Genomic DNA, 23,501 nt, shown 5'->3' with positions numbered 1-23,501 from the left:
ACGTTGCTATATAATATTTTTACAAATCTGTGTTACCACTAATTTTTTACTTATTTTTGTATTTTCTTCACAAGAGCAAAAAACATTAATTTTGAGTTACTAAAACCTCTTAGTTTTAAATGGACTATAAAATTTTAACATAAAAAGTTATGGTCTGATTAAACCTTAAAAGTATTTTGAAAAATTAGGAAGATATTCTCAAAAAAGTTGAATATTTCTTTTTTAAAAGGGCATTTCTTCAAATACATGCCCAGATGCTAATATATAGTTTCCACATTGCTATGCATAGACACACACAGTGTCAAGAGAATTGGTGCTTATGTTTACAGAATGTTTGAAACTATTTGAGCAAACTAGTGAATGAAAGTGGGAAGGCAACGCAATCATCATAGACACTATCTGTGTACAGATGTGTGTTGGGTATTGCTTCAGGTCTTCTCATACGTGCTATGGCTCCTGGTTTCTTCCTTGGGGGTCTGATCCTGCAGCCCAGACTGACTTGCTTGGGTCTGATTACTTCCTGATATCTGAAGTGTTCTTAAACAGCACACATTTTGCCTTGGTAGGAATGCAGTAACTGCATTTCTGCTGCTACTGTTATTACTTTTTCCATTTCTCCTCCTAATTCTATTTGGTTTATCTATGAAATGCAGGGATTATTGAATTCAGCAACCCTATCATGCAGCTACACAGAAACTAGTTCTCTAGACTAGAGATATGCAAACTTGGTTGACCATCAAAGTTCAACAGTTTTGAAGAAATATAGATTCTTATATCCTATCCAAGAGAAAATGAATGATTTCTGGAGGTGGTACCCAAAACGTCTATTTTAATAAATATCTATATAAGATTGAAATTAGAAACCATTGCTTGAAAATGTAATCAGTCTCAGTATGAGATGTGAGCTTGTGTGTGTAATGTGTGTGTGCGTGTGAGATTACTACCCTAAAGCTCTATCTAATTAAGCAAGTGTTCTATGTTCTATCATTATTTCTTCTCTCCTAATATACATATTTTCAGAGCAAATAATTGCTGACTTAGTCAGCCGACCTAGGCTTCATTCATTTTGCTGTTGCAGAGTACAGTTCATTATTAATTTTTGTTATTGCTACCTGGCCAAATACACATTACAGTGAGAGTACAAAGCATTCCTTTAGACCATGTCTTCAATCTCTATAGAGCCCAGAAGACAAGCAGAGAGGGTCAACTTGAATGGTCTTAGATAGGTCTTTCGACTCCACTCATCCTCTCAAACTCCCTATTAGCTATTTACTTATTTTCAGATATTTTATGCATAAATATTGGTATTTTCTCAGGCAACTTATTCTTCCTCTCTTCTCCAACAAATCCCCTCTGCCCATAATTGTTTTCTCTAACTTAAATCATTAATGACTAATAGTAAAGTAAAAAAGAACAAAAAAGATGAAAAGCAATATTTTTACAAGTTCAAGGACAGAGACATGAAATAATGTATTATGGACTCCCTCTTTTGGCACCCAGAGCACCAATCTAACTCTTTCCCAATGAGCCCAGACACAATCTTATTTTGGGTCACAATCCTACAAAGATTGTCATAAAAGTTGAAATCATCTTGCCATTCATTATCAATCTCACAGAAAAATCAAAGCAGGTCCAATTGAGAAAAACATTAGAAAAAAATTTAGGAGATTATATTATCGTTGACTGACAACAGTATGTGCCAAGTATTGAGCTATTTGTTCACAAGCATTATCAAATCTTTCACATATGTGTGAGAGCCAGGTAAGTTCTCTAGCACAGAAAACACAAGAAGCTGGTTTTACCTGGACATTTAATGTACATCATGCCACATGAAATACATACTGATTTTTACGTTTCAAATAAGTTTTGGTGTTGATAAATTAACTTTTAGTTTTTTGTTTGACCAGCAAATGACACAATGTTTAAAATATTTTTTGCAGTGACTAACTTATCAAATTTTTATAGAGTCTAAATGGACTGAATAGTCATTGAGTTGAAACAACCCAACACATTTGCTTATGTAGTTTTTAAGAAAAGACATGAGCATTTCCATTAACATTTATGAAATCTATTCAAGAAATCTATCAGCCCACCTGATGAAGATCTTAATTTTTTTTTCTTAAAACGCTTCAGTACTTTCCAATTAACAATCATATAATAATGGTGGCTTCCACATTTAAGAAGAATATTCAATAATAAGCAGAAACTAAGCACCAAAGGGAAAAGAGAAAGAAAAAGAAAAAGCAAGTGCAGCAATCCAATACGTAATGGGCCACAAAACACATAGGTGCAATGCATAATGGCCATGGTGTCAGCAGCTCCAAACCCTCTATTCTGATGAATAGAAAAAGCCAATCACACACTGTTTCCCATTGCGATCCCAAGCATCGTACACGAAGCAATAGCTGTAAAATGGAGTCCCAACAGACTTATTCAAACATGCAAATTAACAGCATTGAAAAGCAATGTACAGTAATCAGGTCCCATTTAGTATTGTAACATCAGCTGGGACACAATAGCTGTCTGTGTATCTTGTAGACAGTTTGTATTGGTAATAGCCACCACATGAGTAATTAAGCACTTTAAACAAGTCAACCATTTAAGCTGTCCTACAAGTTAGGAGTGAAAAGCAAAGCTGGAACAAAGAGCAATAACAAGGAGCCATTAGCCTTGATAACACTGGTCCACCCAAAAGCATATGTTCCCCCAAATGAGAGCAGATTGTAGGTCTCACCTGCACTTCAGATGTTGCTTCATTAGCGTTCTACACATTTAAATAACTTAGATCCTAAATATATTTTTGTGTAACTAAAAATACTAATCACGGTAATCTTTTTCTAATTCATTTTATATTTTCAAAATATTTTCATACATCTTTAATAACTACTTAAAACTAGTCATCTAGTTAATACTTCCAGACTTGGCCCATTTTTCTAACTGCATAATTAACTGTAAGATTTGTAAATTCATGCACCCTGGCATTTTGTACTCACTTGTGATAGGGCCAACGTTTTGGACTTCTGTGCTTCCCAGCATAACCATACACGTAAGCTTCGGCGAATCAGGCTTAATCTGTTTGAATTTATGGAGGATGTTACTGGGATAGACCAGTGGAGATGATATTTTTATTCAATTTGCCAGATACTACAAAAGATCACATTTAAAGTGTCTGTAGTAGTCAGGTGCTTCTTTCCAAGGGAGGAGATTTTTCCAGATTCTCTAACTTATCCCTGATGTTAAATTACATACTCTTGATGGCAATGGAGCTAAACAAAGAACACTTGTTTCACACTATTTGAAGATTATTATTCTATTTATCCTCAGCCTTCACTCCTCAAGGCTAAATGATTTAAATCCCTTTAGTCTTTCTACATAAGTGTGCTTTAAAGTGGTTCATCATTTTTGTGTCTGTCCTCTGAACCCTTTCTAATTTATTCATATCTTGCAGTTGCATTGGTATTTTAGTATGGCCTTTGCCCCACAGCACTCCTGCCAGGTCACCATGGTCAGTGTTCTCTCTAATTTTTTCCAGCCATGTATACACTGGGTGACAAGGGAGCTGCTGGGAGGCTTGGGTCAGGTCAGGGAGTCAGTGGGGTTACTGACTCACCTGGATCTGATCACTGGGACAAGAACGTGGACCAATAGAACCTTCTGAGGCTTCAGACCTGGCATGAATGATGTATGAGACTTTCTTACAGTCACTTCTGAGTTACCCCCAAGGGAGTGAAACTTCACCAACTGCTATATAGATGTTCAATTTAAAGAATATAGTGACCCATAGGACTTCACAGATGTCAACCATCACAAAAATTCTTTCACTTATCCTTAACCTCACTATTAAACATTCAGCCTCCCGCTAAGCAGCCAGAAATTTAGCTTTGAAGATTTTGTTTGTAATACATAACAGTTGGGGACTTTTCGGGTGCCTTTGTAGGGAAACAAGAAAATGCTCATTAATTTTAATTCTTCTAATACCCTCTTCAGCTGTTTGATGAGTCAGGCTCAAACTAATGACTCATTTTTACATTATTTCACTCAATTGCCTTGAACTTCAAGATCCACAATCTTCTCCCTGTCATACGTAGCCCAAAGCAGTTGAACAAATGATATTAAAACAAAGTCTGGTCTTTATCTGACTGTAGATAGCCTAATGTTATCATAATCAGGCAAGAAAAGGAATAGAGGTGAGCTTATTAAAACATATGTTTTAATAGAGGTAAGCTTATTAAAACAGATGAGTTATAGGGGAAATTGAGGGCAAGATATAGAGTGCCTACAGAAGAAACAGAAAGATTCCAAAGATAAAGAAGACAAGACAGCAGGCAAGAAGTAATCTTTGCCTAATTAAGCTTTGGGAGTTGAGGGGAAGTACTCATACAGAATATAAGTTTTAGGAAAATAATGGCACAGAGAAGCAATAGGGTAGATGTGTGGATTGAAGTATATAAATTGACTGAAAATCAGACTGAATATTATTGCATGAAACACAAGAGGTATTGTGCCACTAACCAAAAATATTAAGAAGCAAGATGTTCAAACTAATTAAGAATATTATGCTACTGCGTCTTTAACATTTCAATGGAATCAACTGGAAATTTTCTGAAGTTTTTCCCTTCATCTGAGATGGAAAAAATTCACTCTTCGTGCATTTGCTACCTGGGACATGGCCAACAAGTTCCCAGGCAACGAATTTAGAATTTTTTGTAACAATCCAATGAAACTGCATGCTGTTGCTAACTTGTAAACATCCATATAACTGGAGAAAGGCTCACGAATTCCCTTTTATAATATCAGCTAAAATATGATGTGTATTTATTTCTTCCATCTAGACCCCATATGTTCAATATCATCATATTAGCTGAGAATATGATGAATGTAATGGAAAAAGAAAGAAGTAGAATTATATACAAAATGATCCAATAACAAGGGATTGTGTCAGGGTCAGAGATAGTTCCCATCTCTGGGAAATAAAAGTCAAAACAATTGTATAATAGCAACTCTAAAGACCTTGCTCAGCATTAGATTAAAACTTGCCATCCCACTTGACTCATTTTATAAGATAATTAAATTAGACTCTAAACAATTGATCGAAACATTTTTTTGTGTGAGAACTGCATGTTCTCTTTTGTTTCCAATTATTTTTAATGCATAATTTTATTTTTCTACATTATATCTAATTTCATTATGAACATAAAAACCTAATCATACCTGTATCTTTCTACTAATGGGGGGAAGGAAATTTTAGAATGAGAGTTTTTTTTTTTTTTTTTAAACAAAGCAATTTCTATTTTCTTACCCAATACAGGACATCTTAATTAGAGTAGATGGCAACATTATTTTTATACTGAAAACTGTGCTAAAAGCTATCATCCTTATTAGTCCACAAAGATTACGGGGCAGCATGTTAGTTCCTAATAAAACCAAAATGATTTGAGAAAATTAAAGCAAAATGTCAATGCACCTCATGCTAATCTACATTCTACACTAAAAATATTAAAATGTTAATGACGAATAAATTGACATATTTATATAGTTTCTTCATGTTGGCACCCATTTTTTCCTTAAGATTTCTCTTACTTATATCTTTGAGTCCTTTAAACATACTACAATAGAACTTTACTAGCATTCATGAGATAAGTAATTTATTTGACTGTGACTCTTTGATTAAAATATGCAGAAGAGCAACTTTTATTTTTCAAAGTAAGTGTTATGAGATCAAAGTAAACTAATAGTCTCCAATATGGAAAAAAAAAATAGTTTCCCTTTAAAAGGATAGAGAGGTATTAGTCTGAAGTCCTGGTCCAGATGAATTACTCTTTAGTTAATCCGAGATTCAAGCAAACTACTCATTGGGGGATTTCGACTAAACTGGGAGCAAAATAACATTTAAAACTCAATATAATTTATCTGCTGAAAAAAGTATTATGGCCACATGAATCAGTTTCACCTGATACTCAATATTTAAATATTTTACCCATTCATTAGATGATTGTTTTAAAAATATGTTCAGAGATTTGAAAAAGTATTCAGCCTATAAAGTGTTCTGAAGTTCTAACTCCTTTTCTTGAACATAGGAGTCTTCACGTTCTCACTACTGCTTGTTCCCAGTCTCATTTACTCCATTTTTAGTACCAATTCAATTCTGATCATGCATGTTCTCTGCATGTATTGGAATGTCTCACAACATTTCTTTATAGATGCTTTTGTACATGTTGTTCTACCTGGTTGAAACACATTTCTTTCTCCCTTATTCACTTAGCAGATATCAGTCATATTGCCCAAATGTCATCTTCTTTCATTATCCTTCCTAGAGTATTAGGTCTCTTGTAAGCTTATCATAGTATCTTCTATAGACCATTTAACAGTGTTTATTATTATTATTATTATTATTATTATTATTATTATTATTATTTCCTCACTTGAGGGGCATTCTCGAAGATCAGAGGCCTTATATGTCTCCTTGATAGAAAATAACATATTGATTTGTTGAAGAAATAAATGAATAATTAAAGCTATATTCCTTTACTTTCACAAAGGATCAAAAGACAAAATAAGTTGAAAGCATATTGTGAAATACAGTAAAATATTTTCATTATAATTAATATATTTATACTCAGGGCAGTTATTTGAAATCATCTTGCTAGTTGGCTAAGAAATAATTTTGAGAGCCTGTTGTCCAAACAAACTATTGCCTGCTTTTTACCACAGCCCATAGCGTGTATGGGATTATCAGATATCCCACTAGAATAATGAAGGCTACACGACATTTCAAACTTTGAATGAAGCTGAGATATCTTAAGAATATGAAATGGAGATGTTGAGTTAAGACCTATTCATTGGTAGGGTGGAATAAGAGCATATTCACTTTAAATTCTAAATACCATAGTAGGACACATAGACATATATAACTAAAGTGCAGTAGAAGTTATACAGAGATAACTATGTTACTTATAAAATTTAATATACACAGATATGCTCTTATTTAAGGGAATCATGATTCCTACAATTATCTTTTATCCATGTTGGAATAAAAAAACAATCAGAGAAGTCAAACTGACAGATACTACATTTTCTAGTAAACTAATGCAATGAACACTCACACTGGGCATCTAAAGTAGTTATGAGAATAAACAATATATAAGTGGAAGGGATTTAATGAATATAGGAAACACAGACCAGTCATGCAACTTCCCTAGTGAAAATCTTTATGGCAACTGCACTTACTCACTTTCCAAACACTGCCATCAATGTAGATTTATGTTTTCTCTGGGGTTTTGTATGGAAACAGCATTTTATTTTTTTTCTTATTAAATTTCTTATTAAAATTATTTTCTTGTATATTTTCTTACATTTTCTCCTGCTTTATCATCTACTCCCCTCTGTGTTACCTATCATCTTCCAGGATTACCTCATTAAAAATCTGTAGTGACATTTTATACCTTTCTTTTCTATATGCTTATGTAACCTTACAAAAAGAAATAGGCAGATAGCCTCACAAAGACATGAAATAACGATTTTTGGTTATTTGCTGATTACATATTCACACAAACACATCCATAAAAATCCCAGCTAGGCATGGCTAGATGTGTTTTATTTGTTTCTGGTTAGTAAACATCCTTTCATCAATATTTGTTGACATATTCTGCCTTCCTTGGAATAGCTCTTATGCAAAATCCCATCCACATTCACATTACTTTTCACTCTATTCCAATTTCTTAATCTTAATCTTTCCTCCCAGAAATAGGAGTTTCAAGAAAGAAAAAGTGAGTAACCCTTTCTACCCACTGCAAGTTCACCTAATTTAATTGTTGATATGAAATACATAAATGTACCTAGAGGTGTACATTTTCATTGGGTGATAATTAGATGAGTGTCAAAATTAATCTTCATACGAAACTCAAGCAGAAGATAAATATCATCAGCATAAAATGAACTCAGAGACCAAAGAATAAATTTGGTGTTACACAAAAGATAACAATTGTTAATATTCTCTTATTAACATTGTAGTAGTTGATTACTTTTAAACATTTTAATATAATGGAGATACAATCAATTTTTAGATCAATTGACTATTGGATTGACTCTGTCTTTCCTATACTGAATATTTGCAATGCTAAATAGATGCATTCTTTCACAGGAGGTCAGTTGTGAAACACGTTATGTTTTTGGTTCGTTCAACCCAGACAGAATACAGCTCATGGTAATATTATCATAAAGCGGTAAAATATCCCTTCTCTTTCATAGCATCTGATTTAAGGAAAGGTTATTTTCTTTAATGGTGATAATACTTACATAGCAATTCCCACATTGACAAAATTATATGATCCAATTAATATTCTAGCTTTGACAAGAATCACATGTCCTTCCCAAAGTTATTGAGCTAATGTGTTCATTCCCAATATTTGTATAAACTGTCAGCCTGTTTTTATATTTTCAATTTCTTTTGAGTTCATTACTAACATTTTGGTCCATAGAATCATCTGTGACTGAAGTCACAATTAATTACTGCAACATTTTACTGCTTTATAATAAATATATATCTAGACTTCAATTGAATGATAGAATTTCAATATATAATGTAGACTAGGAGGGGTTTTTTTTACTGTAACCCAAATCCATATTTGAAATGGATATTCAGATATTACAGTAAGTTTGAACAATGGCAGGCTTTGTTTTCATCACTGGCATCATAATGCTAGGATAGATGAGGTGGAGTCTTAACCCTAATATCTCTCTCTGTCGCTGATCCCACACAGGGTCAGTCAAGCAGGGGGTCAAAGGCTGAGATCAAAGTTAAAGAATCATAGTTGCTCATCAGTATCTCTAATGTACCTATTGCACCAGTATCTTCATCCCTAGACAATGAAAACGAAAACAAAAACAAAAACAAAAACAAAAAAACATTCCTCCCATTCAGGCTTTGCTTTGAAGGAAACAGCAGAAGTCATGCAACTGCCCCTACCCTACTGTTTTCTATTCACCCAAATATATTTCCTCATTTTCATTCTTTATCTCTTCTATTACCTTCATTTCTAGTAAAAAGGAATCTCTACCTTTTTACTTATTAAAAGTGTTCCAAAAGCCATTTTCTCTTGTGTGTGTGTGTGTGTGTGTGTGTGTGCGCGCGCGTGTGTGTATAAATCTTGTTTCTTCTACATTTTGTAGTATTACCTTTATCCTTTCTGTCAAATCATTTTATTTCTTTCTAAATAAAAATATAACCTCAAATCACTCCTATAGCATAAATGACATGTTTTGAACTTAATACTCTCTCAATTCACCACTCCTAATCTGTTGCCTTTGTCAAACTTTTTGCTAAAAATAGTTTTCATATGCTATCTCCAGTTCATTACCTATTTATTTCTTAGTAGCTTGAAATTAGCTCTCCTCTGTGAAATATAGCTCCTGTTTAAAACAATATCCCCCAACACAAAAAATACAAGTACGTATTTATAATTTTTAATAAATGTATATATGTGATTATTATCATACTGACTCCTTTGGTTCAATAATTTGATATTTTTTCTCTTTAGCTTGCTTTTCCCATAATTTATGTTGCTATTCACTCCATATATTCATCTCAATTATTTCTCCGTGGTCCTATAATATTCTCTCTCCCCCTCTCTTTCTGTCTCCCTCTCTCTCACACATGTACATATTCACATGAACACATATAACTAAACATATCTACACACATATTTAATGTTTTATTTAGGGACTGCTTCCTTTATTTTTTTTTTTTTTAATTTTTTTTTTTCAACGTTTTTTTATTTATTTTTGGGACAGAAAGAGACATAGCATGAACGGGGGAGGGGCAGAGAGAGAGGGAGACACAGAATCGGAAACAGGCTCCAGGCTCCGAGCCATCAGCCCAGAGCCTGACGCGGGGCTCGAACTCACGGACCGCGAGATCGTGACCTGGCTGAAGTCGGACGCTTAACCGACTGCGCCACCCAGGCGTCCCGGGACTGCTTCCTTTAAAAACCATTATAACATCCATACACTTCAAGATCTTGCTTTTCTCGGGCAAAATAAGCACATGTAAATTTCCCTACATATATATCTATAACTCACTTCTGTTAATGTCAGTGTAGTACACTACATTTTTACATATACCCTGATTCATTAACCGCTCTGCTGTGGATGGGGGTTCACATGATTTCCCTTTTTATTTTCCTGCCACTATCAACTGTGCTGCAATAAACATCTCTGTACATATACCCTTAGGTTTTAGTGTTTTTATTCTGAGTGATATCAAAGTATTTAGCAATTCTTTTGGTGTGAGCCACACCCATAGAAATAGACTCTAAAGATAAAGACCTTACTGTTGTGAAACAACTTCATAAAAATCTATGGAACAGATTTGCATGAATAGGATTCCTGGGTCAGAGGGTAGGTGTATTTGCAACTCTGTTAAATGTTTCCAAATTGGTTTCCATAAAGGCTACAATCATTCATACTTCTTTCAAGAATCAAATATAGTACTGTTTTCTCAACATATCCACTCTCAGAGAATGATATAGTTATTCCTAAACATTTGAGTCAGGTATGTACTGTGTCATTAGATTGTTACTTTAATTTGCATTCTCATTGTAACTAATGTGCTTGAACATTTTTTTTTTCCTCTCTCCCTTCTGCCCCACCCCCCTCATTGTGTCTTTTCTCTGTCCTTTTCTGTCTTCTGTTTTTGACAATCTGAACTTGTTTTTCTGAAAATGACTTTTTCATGGTTTCCCCATTATGGTATTAGATTGCTTGATTTATCCCCTTCTTATCATATCAAAAAAGTTTTGAGTAATACCAGTATTATTCTGTGCCTTCAAGCAGTTTTTCCACATCAATTAAGCAGCTATTGTCTCTCTTTAGTATACTTTGACATACAATTTATAAAAATGTTAGAATTGATTCATTTTAAAATTTGTTTTATAACTTTTCAATTCCCTACTATATTATTCTGCTTTGGCTGCTCTAACAAAATGCTATAGATTGGGTGTTTTAGACAACAGCATTTATTTTTCCCAGTTCTGCAGGCTGGGAAGTATAAGATCAAGATGCTGGCAGATTCAGGTACTGGTGAAAGCACTCTCCCTGGCTTGTAGATGCCCATCTTCTCACTGTCTCCATATGGCAGTCCATAGCATTCTGTTCCTGATCTCCCCAAATTTGTGCCTTCTCAAATGCAAAGTACACTCATACCATCCCAATGGCCCCAAAAGTCTTAACTCCTTCCAACATCAACTCTAAAGTCTAAATTTCAAAGTCTCATCTTAACATTTAAATCAGAAACCAGTGAAACTGAAGGTATGACTCATCCTGAGGCAAAACTCTCTAGCTGTGAACCTGTAAAACCAGACAAGTTATGTACTTCCAAAGCACAATGATGGGACAGACATAGGGTAGACATTCCCACTCCCGAAGAGAGAAATTAAAAGACAGAAAAAAAAAGTGATGGGACTGAAGCAAGTCCAAAAACAAGCAAGGTAAATATCTTTAGCTTTTGAGTCTTGAGAACAATCCTCTTTGGTTTGATGCTTTGCCTTCCTAACTTAGTGAAATGGCAGTCCCACCTTTTCTGGGAAGTGGCCATCCCCCCGCAGCTCTCCCCCCTTAGCCTCTTCACACCCTGAAGATTCCTGGGCAACCCCACCCTTAAGGATTGGGGACTGCTGCTTCCTGGTTGATTGAAAGCAAGGTGATGCCTCCCATTTGAAACCAAAGAGGCAGTTCTGATGATCTCTGGATTACCTTTCCAGGGCATTCTTCCTCTGTCTTGAAGAATAGTGTACATTTACAGCCAAATGGTTCTATGGTTTGATCCTGGGGGATCTAATAAGTCTGACAGCCTTCTTTCATTTTGTCTAGTGTCCATCTCCTCCACTTAAAACCAGCAGTGTTTCTGCTGGTGTGGCTGATTAGGTCCATGATCTGCACACATATGAATCTCCTTATCAAATGATTATTTAGCCACATCCTTAGCATCTCTTCTAAAAACACTTTACGGTTTTCACAATGTGGATAGACTGAGAATTCCCCAAACCTTTAAGTTCTACTTCCTTTTTAAATTAATTTCTTCAATTCATTTTTTTTTTTTTTTTTCTCATGCTTTGCTATAAGCAGTCAGGAGAAACCAAGCTTCTCCTTCACTACTTTGCTTAGAACCCTCCTCAGTTACATATCCAATTTCATCACTAGCAATTTCCACCTCCCACAAAACACCAGAAGAGCAAAACAATTCAGACAGGTTTGCAGACACTTTATAACAAAGGTCTCTGTTTTCTAATAACAAGTTTTCATTTCCATCTGAGACCTCACCAAAATGACCTTTCCATCCACATTTCTACAAACAACATTTTGCAAAATTATCTCGTATCCATGCGTACTTCAAAACATTCTATTATTTACTGTGGCAATTTCTACTGGTGCCGTTTGTGTTTCTAGGTATATGATCATGATATCTACAATTAAAATCCAAAACAAGTCATTTCATGTCTTCTTTTCCAATGTTTCTACTAAGTCTTTCATTTACTTACCTCATTAAATTTGATTCTGTTTGAAATCAGACTGGAACCTGACTTATATCAAATAAAATTCTAACACTTTCATTGTGACTCCATTAAAATTTCATTAACGTATAATGACAAAAATGTTTATCTCTGCCCAGCTTTGTATATTTAACTTCCATGACATTAGTGATTTTTCTAATTATAATAATGCTTACTGTATTTTTCTTTAAATAGGGTTAATAATATTTAAGGAGTTTCCTTCTCACCTTTTCTTGCATCTAGAAACCACCTGGGGTAACTTGGAGTCTACTAACCAGAAGTATCTTCAAAGAATGAGGTTTAGAAGCAGCTAAAATGAGCAATGGCTTACAATAAAGCTCTAGCTTATATTATTGTAATAATACAGTATATAATACATATAACATACAAAATATGTGTTAATCAGCTATTTATGTTATTGGTAAGGCTTCTGGTCAATAGTAGGCTATTAGTAAAATTTGGGGGAACTCAAAAGTTATACACAAGTTTGTGACTGGCAGGGAGTCAGTGCTCCTAACTCCCACGTTAATTCAAGGGCCAACTGTACATATGTATCACATCTCCTTTATCCATTCACCTTTCGATTGACACTTAGGTTGTTTCCATATATTGGTATTGTAAATAAAGTTGTATTGAACAACAGCAACAAAAATGAGTAATGGCTTCTTATAGGGGGACTGGTCTTAAAAGGCTGATGGGGCTCAGTTTTTTTAACCGTGGCAGAAGAGATCCACAATACAATCTCATAATTTCATAGATGCTTAGAGTCAGTGACAGTGTAGTTTTTAGTTTGAAAGACCTCTCAGTAGTTGACATGTTACCTGGTTATGTATCTTTGTACTCTGGCTCCTATCTTTTGTAGAGATGTACTAACTGCTTGGTATTCTTAAACAAATTTATTTCTTATTCAAAACAGCCAGAAGGGGTTTTGTAAGTTCATAGCTCACAATTCTGTGCCATAATGAGAAATGGGTGCAAAGGACCCTGCAAGAAATGGGAATTTGGGATTGATTTTGTCAACTGGTTTGGACTGAAGGCAGTAAGGATATGGTTTATACTTACTATGACCTAGTGAGTGTGTCCACCCAAAATGTATATGTGAAAATCTTAATGCCCACTGTAGTGATATTAGAAGGTGAGGCCTTTGGGGGTGATTAGGTCATGAGGGTGGAGCCCTCCTAAGTAGGATTACTGCCTTCATAAGGAGGCCCTGGAGAAATATCTACACTCTTCTGCCCTGTGAGGTTACAACAAGGGCGCAGAAATAGGCCTTTACTAGAATATGCTGGCACTCTGATCTCAGACTTCCAGCTTCCAGAACTGTGAGAAATGAATTTCTGTTGTTCATAAGACACCCAGTCTGAAGTATTTTGTTAATGCAGCCCAAAATGATTGAGACAATACTGGAATATGGGAAATTGCTAGTCCTTGACTACAATGGCTACTCAGGGAATTTTCACTTTGCTTATTGAAACCAAGGATCAATGGCTGCTAGCAAAGACCACTGTGAAGGCTACAAGAAATATACATGGACAACTGGGTTGGATCAGATGCTTTAGATAGTACCGAGGCATTTAAAAAACATGTTAAGTTCAGACACAGATTTGTAGTTTCAGCGAACTCAGACTTCCTTAAAATAATATGTTCATATGATTTAATTTAGAGATATTATAACTAAAAATCACATTCATGATAGGAATCTTTGGCTTGCTGATTTGCAGCACTTGAATTCAGAATTTATGAGGTCTTTATGTGAAAATTAAGGATTTTTGGGTAGGAAACTGAATCATAAGATTGCGGTGTGGAAAATGAGAAAATGTAGGTGACTCAAAGGATTCCCTAATCTTTTGGGCCTCCTATCATCCCCTACCTCCCAAAGCTGCTTTGTCTTCTTTAAATCCCTGTAATGACTTTCTGTAAGGTGATCGTCTTCCAAGGAAAAGTAAGTTCTCATACACCATCTTCCCTAGTACTCATTTCCTTTAGATCCTGGAAGCCAATTACACAATCAAACCCAGAACAAGAATTATATATCAAATAGAAATGTAAGGATTTCTTTCTTTAATATCTGCCTTGAATTTGGAAATATACATAGGAATGAATGCAATTAGAGCAGGACCAGGGAGAGAAAAACAACTGTAGATTGTTCTAAATTTTCCAGTATGTTTTCACTCAAGTCTTTGGATTCAATGAAGGATCTTGAGTAGCTGTGAATGGTTCTAATTCCTGCTGACCTTCATAACTGGCATATATCATCAATGGTGTTCTCAATTAAACAAAGGTGAAATGCTCAGAACGTTGTGTTATAATATAAAGAAGGACTTTAAACACTTAGAAATGTTTAAGTGGATTATTTTTGTATAACCTGTTTACTCATCCCCTATCCATGAGCTTGAGAATGCCTGTGGGGCAGTCCCTTCACCAGGACCTGGGTCATACATTCATGAGAACAGCACCCACGATCTTGAAAGGTTCTAAATGACAGTCCTCTGAGGGCCAGGGATACAAGTAGGAAGTCCACCACCTGAGCCTTGTTTTCTCATTATAATGTGGATATTGAAATCTTGGGGCAACAGAGGCCAGAAGCAATACTTAATTGCCAGAAGAAATAAGAATGCTACTAATGGAATAGGTACCATGGTTAAGGACAAAACCAAAATAGTTTAATCCTTAGGGATGGTTGGCAGTCACTGATCAATGTACAATACCCAGTACAGAAACAGATGGGCAGGTCATTAAGGTCCTACATGAGCTATATTAAAAAATAAATAAATGGGGCAGTTGGGTGGCTCAGTCCGTTAAGTGTCTGACTTCGATTCGGGTCATGATCTCACTGTTCGTGGGTTTGAGCCCAACATCAGGCTCTATGCTTATGGCGCGGAGCCTGGAGCCTGCTTTGGATTCTGTGTCTCCCCTGCTCTCTGTGCCTCCCCTGCTCATACTCTGTCTCCCTCTGTCTCAAAAAATATTAAAAATAAATAAATAAGGCAAGGTCATATAACTAGAGTTCCAAAATGACTACCATGCAAAACCGGTTTCCCTCACCAAGATGCTAATTCCACTCTGCTTCACCTCTCCCTCCCACTTGCCCCCAGTGAGATGAAATCTTAAAACAGTTTCACTTTTTCAGCATCTTTTCCTTCTCTTCCCCAAACAAATCTGAGATTTTGCTGATATGGTTTATTACTTTCAGTTATAGAACATTATAGAATTTCCCTTCTAATATTTTATTCCCATGTCAAGAGAACTTAGTTCACATTTATACCACATATTCTCAGGTTAGGATAATCAATTTAAAGTCTCTCTCTCCTACTAAACTTCTTGTCACCTTATAGCTTTTAATTTTTGAGACAAGAGTTAAAATTTACTTCAAGGGAGCACTTGGGATTGGAATGATAAGTATTTAGGTGTCTTTCAAATGATATGTTTGAAAAATTGGTGACTTCTCTAAGCCAACAACTTAGTTATTAAGTTAGAAAAATAAATTATTATAAAAATTTTAAGATTGAAATTTATTATAAAAATATGTTATCAATACCCCTCACACCCCTTTCTAAGAAGGAGTAATTCTGTAAGTTATGACTATTTCAGAGTTCCCACTGAGGGAATAAGGATTCCATCCAGAGCTGTTAGAAGTCACAGGAGAGAGGGAAGACTGGACAGAAGAAAAAGTAGTGAGGGTTTTGTATATATGTGTGAAATACTACCAATTCCTGAGTTTCAACCCCTCACCCCTCAAAAACAAAGATAAACAGAAACGATTTTGTGTTATTTATGGAAAATAACAAGCAGACTGGCTCTGTATGTGTTAGTATGTAGTGCTCACAGATGAGGGCTCATTTTGCATTTAGGGTGTGAATGTATCTCTCTACAAATATGATTGTGTACTGGTAAAACACTGTAATTATTTTTTATTGATATCTGTTCAATGATTTAGGCTCTTTGCCTTCCAGTAAGTCAATTTTCAAATTTTAGTGATATGAAACACATCATCACTAAAATAATTACTTACCAAATATTGGAATTTATTTTAAGTACTCATTGTTATCATAGAGATAATCCTAAATAGATGGTTTCCACCATTTCAGGGTCTTGTAGAAAATTAAAAGTGTTAAAAAAAACTAAAACAAATAATTAAGCAAAAGTATGCATGTAGTCTACATAAGGCTGCCTGACTTACATATTCAGGACCTGACCAAAATAATGTTGTGATTCATCATTATTTAGTTACTTAGTTATTTAAGAGAGAGAGAGAGAGAGCAAGATGGGGAGAGGGACAGAGGGAGATAGGGAGGAAGGGAGGGAGGGGGAGAGAGAGAGAGAGAGAGAGAGAGAGAGAGAGAGAGAGAGAGAGAGAGACGGAGAGAATCTTAAGCAGGCTCCATGCTCAGCCCAGAGCCAGATGTGGGGTTGGACCCCATGACCAGGGGATCATGACCTGAGTTGAAATCAAGAGTAGGACACTCAAACAACTGAGCCACCCAGGTGCCCATCATCATTCTTTAAAAACAGTTTTTGTGTGTGGTCAATTTCCTGTCATACTGTAAGTGCTGGGATGGGCTGCACAGTCATAGACTAAAATTTGTTGGGCGAATTTGAATGGTGTCTTATGGACAGAAACACACCGAGACAGGTGTGGGACTCTATGTTAAAAAAATCTAAATGGGAAAGATAGGCTTGAGCAACCTGTAACAACAGCTTGAAGAGAAAGAGCTAGAACAGCAGCTATCCACGCTTCTAGGTATGGTGTATCTTCCTGTGAGATGGCTCAACAGGTAGCTGTGTAGATCTGAATGAGTCATGAGTTGCCCAGATTTCTGGTTAAACATTAATTTGGGGGTGTGCCTGTGAGGGTGTTTCCAGAAAACACCAGCATTTGAATTGGTGGACTGAGCAAAGGAGTGTCTACCCTATTGTAGGTGGGCATCACTCGGTCCTCTGAAGGCCTGATGAGAACTAAAAGGTGGAGGAAGGTTGAATTCTCTCTTCCTGCCAGACTGGCTTATTATCTAAAACATTGTTCTTCACATGACTTTGGGCTGGGACTTATACCCCTGGTGCTCCTGGTTCTCAGGATTTTGTTTTGGACTGATATCTACACCACTAGCTTTCCTGGGTCCCTAGATTGTATACAGCAGATCTTGGGACTCTCAGCCTCTATAGTCATATGAGCCGATTCTTTAAAACCAATCCATTTCTCTTTCTCTCTCTCTCTCTCTCTCTCTCTCTCTCTCTCTCTCTTCTCTGTCTCCCCCAACCCCTCTCCTATTAGTTCTATGTTCCTGGAACATTCTGACTAATCCAAGTGATCTTGGGCAGACGCTCAGTGAGTCTGGGTAGAGTGTTGGTTAGAACAGAAGCAAGAGGCAGATAGTCCACTTTTGCCCCAAGGGAAGATGTAGAGTGTGTTCCTCAGGATTGGAGGAAAAGGAAATCTCCAAAGAGCCCACAGAATTGCCATATCAAATGAAAAATGGGTGAGCTGGTGATCATGTAATAAACTAGAACACCAGTCAAAAAGGATCTAATCGTCCCTTGCCCCAATCACAGGGAATATAGAAGCTATCTATGATGGGAAGACAGACTAGCTTCCTTTTTGTACTGCTACCCTGCAGAATATTGTATTGGGCCCTTTTCGGGAATGGGAAATACTTTATATCAGATAAGAAGGTGAAACTTTGAAATTAGTTCAGACTAGTCTTTCTCAACCTGAATCTGAGAGTTTCATACCAAAAAGTGTACTGAAAAGCCATGGAGGTACGTGATATACCATCCAGAAACACGTTTGAACACAGCATTATAGAAAGTTAACTGTCTGAATTCTATTGAATCCTACCCATTCATAGAAGTTCAACAAATGATTTTCCCCCATTTCCTTTCAAAATACTTAGTAGGGAAATATTCACAGATGCAGGAATATGTTTTAATGATCTGTGGGGTCTGAGAAACACGGCTCTGGAGGCCAGGTGTGTAAGGGAAAAATGACGCAGGGACAAAATGGCATAAAGTTGTGGTAGTAGGAATCTTCAAAGTTATAGTCATTTTTAGAGCTCTCGGATTTTGTCCTGCCATCAGGGTAAATAAATTGGAATTTCCTATTTGTGTGTTTCCGCTTAGGGGTAAGGTTTTTAATAATAACATATTTCCTCCAACTGTATCAAAAGATTTAATGGTGATAGAAAAAGGGTGCTACAGATGAAATTAGAAGAAAGTTAAAAGTCAGTGCTTCTTTTGTCTAGAATGTTATGCCTTTCTATGTAGCCATCTTTGAATTATCAAGAGGATAATTCAATCTCTGAATATAATATGAAAATTAATATGTTCATAAATGTGAGGAATTTTTAGGAGAATCCTCATATGAAACAGGGATTTTATTGATGAAATTTAGAAAGGAGTTAAACATGGACATACAGTTTTAGATACAGATACACACATGTAAGTGTGCAGTCCTGTGGTGGTGTGTACAATTATAATTTATGTATATAAAATTTAATAACTATTCAAACTTCAAAGTAGTTCTTTACAGGAGTCAAGACTGGTATTCCATTATTTTCCTTTTCTATATTCTTTTGCTTTTGCTTTAGAAAATGCAATAAAATTTTGCTGGGAATCATTGAAAAGTATTTTTAAAGGAATTGAGAGACAACAAAATATAATACAAATGTATATATAGATTTAGAAATTTCTGAAAGTAACATCAGTAAATGCATAGTGTTAATTTTCCATTATTACAATGTGTTAAGCATTAAATATATTAAGCTTTAACTTTAAATAGGTAACATTCAACTTCAAATATTGAGTGAGAATTATTTAATTGCATCATTTGGTACATTTTCCTCCATTTGCGTTTTTTTCTTTAATTTCTTGAGGAATTCTGTAAAGAAATTACCTATGATTGAATATATCTATAGTTTAGTATTGGGTAAATAAATATGTTAAGTAAACACTAAAACTCTCAAAGAATATCTATTTCACTAATCCCCCCCAAACTGCTTAATTACTTATGAAAGCAGTGGTTAATTAGTGGTTCTCTAACCTGACTGCATATTAAAATTATTTGGGTACCATTTATTTATTTATTTATTTATTTATTTATTTATTTATAAATGTTTATTTATTTTGAGAGAGAGAGAGAGAGAGAGAGAGGGAGAAGAGAGAGAATCTCAAGCAGGCTCTGTTCTGTCAGTGTGGAGTCTGATGCAGGGCTCAAACCCATCAACAGTGAAATCATGACCTGAGCCAAAATCAAGAGTTGGTTGCTTAACCAACCGAGCCACTCAGGGGTCCCTGGGTACTTTTTAAAGATACAGATGTCCAGAACCTATCTTCATGTAAGTGGTCTGGGATGGGACAAAGGAAATAAGTATGTTCAAAGCTCTCTAGGTGTTCCTGACCCATGATCACTAAGTGAAAGTAAATCTGTAAGCTTTGCAGTTACTATTACTAATAGTTCTTGTTCTCTAGAATTCTCTCTTCTACATTAAAGAACCCCCCTGTAGCTTATTAGGGAATAACTAATTTGTTTTTCTTATGGATTTATCCCTCAAAAAAGGTTTCTAGCATACTTGCAAAAGTCGATTCATGAATATTGAAATGGAGAAAAACTGTGTTACATGAAACGTTCTGATTTAGTTAATATGGAATATGAAGAAGAGATTTTGAAATAAAGTGTTGGAATATACGATAAAACTGACCTAAGATAAAAAGTATTCAAGATGGGGTATCTGGGTGGCTCAGTCCTTTAAGCATCTGACTTTGGCTCAGGTCATGATCTCACCATTCGTGAGTTTGAGCCCCGTGTTGGGCTCTGTGCTGACAGCTCAGAGCCTGGAGCTTGCTTCGGATTCTGTGTCTCCCTCTCTGCCCCTCCCCTGCTCACACGCTGTTTCTCTCTCTCTTTCTCAAAAAATAAGTAAACATTGAAAACAGTTTAAAAAAAAAAGAAAAAGAAAAATATTCAAGATGAATTACCTGAGGTAAGTAAATGAAAGTGGCACTAGTGAAGGAAGATATGAATGAAAAGCAAAAATAGGGTTCAGAAAGAGGAACTCCTTCCAAATACATTTGGGCCCATATCTCAAATCCTGCTTTGTAAAATGTCTTTTAGCTTCGCATTAAGAGTATGTGGGCCCCTGTTTTTCCTTAGTGTGAAGGCTAGGTCCTTCTTTTCTTGTACACTGTCCTTAATAGGAATCTCATTCCAAAATTCAGTCAGAATGAATGAACATATAAATAGCATCCACATGGTTTTTTTGTGCTATGTCTTTTACTTACATAATTTTAGCTAACTCTAATCCATTTTGAAGCCAAAAGTGGCTTGTTGGTAATTTAGAGGAAATCATTTGAAAATTACCAAAAAACAAAAAAAAAGGCATGCTTGCAGTTTAAAGATTTTAGGAGTCATAAGAATGATGGAGTGAGGAAGACTAGAACATCATGTACAACGTGTGTGAGGCCGTTATTCCTTGTAAGTAAAAAATGCCAAGTACATGGGCAAATTGACTGTAGTATGGTTAAGCTCTGACCTGAATTGGGCCTGATAGCCTTGCTAAAGATTTAAATTGAACATACAGTGAGAAAAATAAGAAATTTCCTGGGTCAGGTAATGGCTGAGGGCATCGGAAGAGACTAAATGAGTGCAAGTTCAACAAATTACTTCCTGAATAAAAGATGCCATATCTGGTAAATGCCTTCCCCGACAGGACAGAAGAAATAGTTTCAACTACCACATAAAGGCTAAGATAGAGATACTAACATAGGATGCAGAAGTTCTCAAGTTAATAAAGTATGGTTTTTCTTTATTTCTAAGTATTTCTAAGTACTTTATTTCTAAGTATTTTCAACGATATCTAGGGTTCAAAGCTTATCTCTTCTTAAAAAGTAAGTTTGGTAGAGGAGGCTGGGTGGCTCAGGTGGTTAAGCGTCTGACTACTGAGCTTAGGTCATGATCTCACGGTTTGTGAGTTCAAGCCCCACATCAGGCTCTGTGCTGACATCTCGGAGCCTGCTTCAGAGCTTGTAGCCTGCTTTGGAGCCTAGAGCCTGCTTCGGAGCCTGGAGCCTGCTTTGGGTTCTGTGTCTCCCTGTCTCTCTCTCTCTCTCTGCCCCTTCCCCGCTCACACTCTGTCTCTCTCTCTCCAAAATGAATAAACTTCAAAAAAATTTTAAAAGAAAGGAAGTTTGGTAAATTTGTCCTCATTAAGGAAAAAAACTATATCAGAAAAAATTCCCATGAACATAGTCCACAAGAAAATAATAAACTGGAGGAAAAATAAACTTAAAATATACTGACAGTTGAAGAGTTGTTTTCATATATAAAGTACCCACAAAAATCAGTAAGTAATAGACACCAATAAGAGATTCATAGAAAAGTCCTCGCTTTGGCAGCACACGTACTAAATTGAAACCACATAAAGATAAGACGGTCCCTGCTTAAGGATGATACGCAAAGTCCTGAAGCATTCCATATTTTAAAAAAAGATAGATTCATACCAGAAAGTGTGTAAATAGCAACATGGAAACAGCAAGAGTTCAATAAATCACTGATAAACAAAGAAATGTCAAATAAAATGACATTTAATATATTTTTAAGTAAACTTGAAAGATTCTTGATTCTTCGAGTTGTATGGTAGAAAAAATGCATAGATGTAATAATAAAACATTTACATATAGTTTTAAATGGTAGTTTGTGCCATACAGAGAAAAACAGATACCATATGTTTTCACTCTTATGTGGATCCTGAGAAACTTAACAGAAACCCATGGGGGAGGGGAAGGAAAAAAAAAAAAAAAGAGTGGGAGAGAGCCAAAGCATAAGAGACTCCTAAAAACTGAGAACAAACTGAGGGTTGATGGGGGGGTAGGAGGGGGGGAGGGTAGGGGATGGGCATTGAAGAGGGCATCTTTTGGGATGAGCACCGGGTGTTGTATGGAAACTAATCTGACAAATTTCATATATTAAAAAAATAAAATAAATGGTAGTTTGTATTTTTCAATTTAATTAATTTATTTTATTATTTATTAATTTATTTATTATTATTTTTTTTTAGAGAGAGAGAGTGAGCTTGTGCACAAGCAGGGGAGGGAAAGACGGAGACAGAATCCCAAGCAGGGTTCATGCTAAGTTCAGAGCCCGAAGCAGAGCTTCATCTCACGATTGAGAGATCATGACCTGAGTCAAAATTAAGAGTCAGACGCTTAACCGACAGAGTCACTTAGGTGCTCCAAATTATGACATTTTTAATTCGACTAAAAATTTTTACTTTTATCTACTCTTAGTTTTCACAATTATGTCTGTCTTAGAACAATTCATATCAAAGACTCCTCTCACTATCAGTTATTCATCTGTATTTTCTTACAGTATTTTTGTGAACATATGTTTCACATCAGGATTAAGATGTCTTAATTCTCCTGCCCCTCTCAAATAAACAAACTCTTTCACATGTGAATTCAGGAATGAATAATCATCTCATGTAGAGGTATTTGTCAAAATACCTGGCAAAAACAGTGAGCTCCGACCAAGAATAAAGAAATCAGTTGATAGGTGTCAATGGATTCTGACAACAGCATGTAGCTAAGATACAGTTCACCCCTGAATCTCTACTATACATATATAGTATATGCATGTGTGTGTGTGTATACATATATATATATATACACACATATATACATATATACATATACATATATATACCTATCTCTATACATATATACATATATATTTTATGTATATATATATATATACCTATCTCTATCTCTATCTCTATCTCTATCTCTATCTCTATCTCTATCTCTATCTCTATCTCTATCTCCTATGTGTAAGTGGGGCTTGACATGCCATAGTTGATGATGTGAATGACAGATGTGAGAACATAATCGGTCCTCATTCAAAATCATGAGCATAAGCTTGAAATACACACTTTAGAAGCCTCAGTTAATTTGCTAATGACTAACTCC

At 35.6% G+C, this 23,501-nt stretch overlaps 1 non-coding gene across 1 annotated transcript; it reads left to right on the top strand.

Annotated features, from left to right (window-relative positions):
• Positions 1–21,916: 21,916 nt before the first annotated feature.
• LOC128776605 (U6 spliceosomal RNA) lies at positions 21,917–22,018 on the top strand. Its single transcript, XR_008421771.1, has one exon. It is a non-coding gene; the product is annotated as a U6 spliceosomal RNA (small nuclear RNA).
• The last annotated feature ends 1,483 nt before the right edge of the window (positions 22,019–23,501 follow it).

This window comes from Panthera pardus, unplaced genomic scaffold, assembly GCF_024362965.1.
Source record: "Panthera pardus isolate Hobbes unplaced genomic scaffold, ASM2436296v1 HiC_scaffold_1, whole genome shotgun sequence".
In the NCBI taxonomy this organism is placed as follows: domain Eukaryota; kingdom Metazoa; phylum Chordata; class Mammalia; order Carnivora; family Felidae; genus Panthera; species Panthera pardus.
The sequence above is the reverse complement of the archived record's forward strand: the minus strand, read 5'-3'. Positions and strand labels throughout refer to the sequence as shown.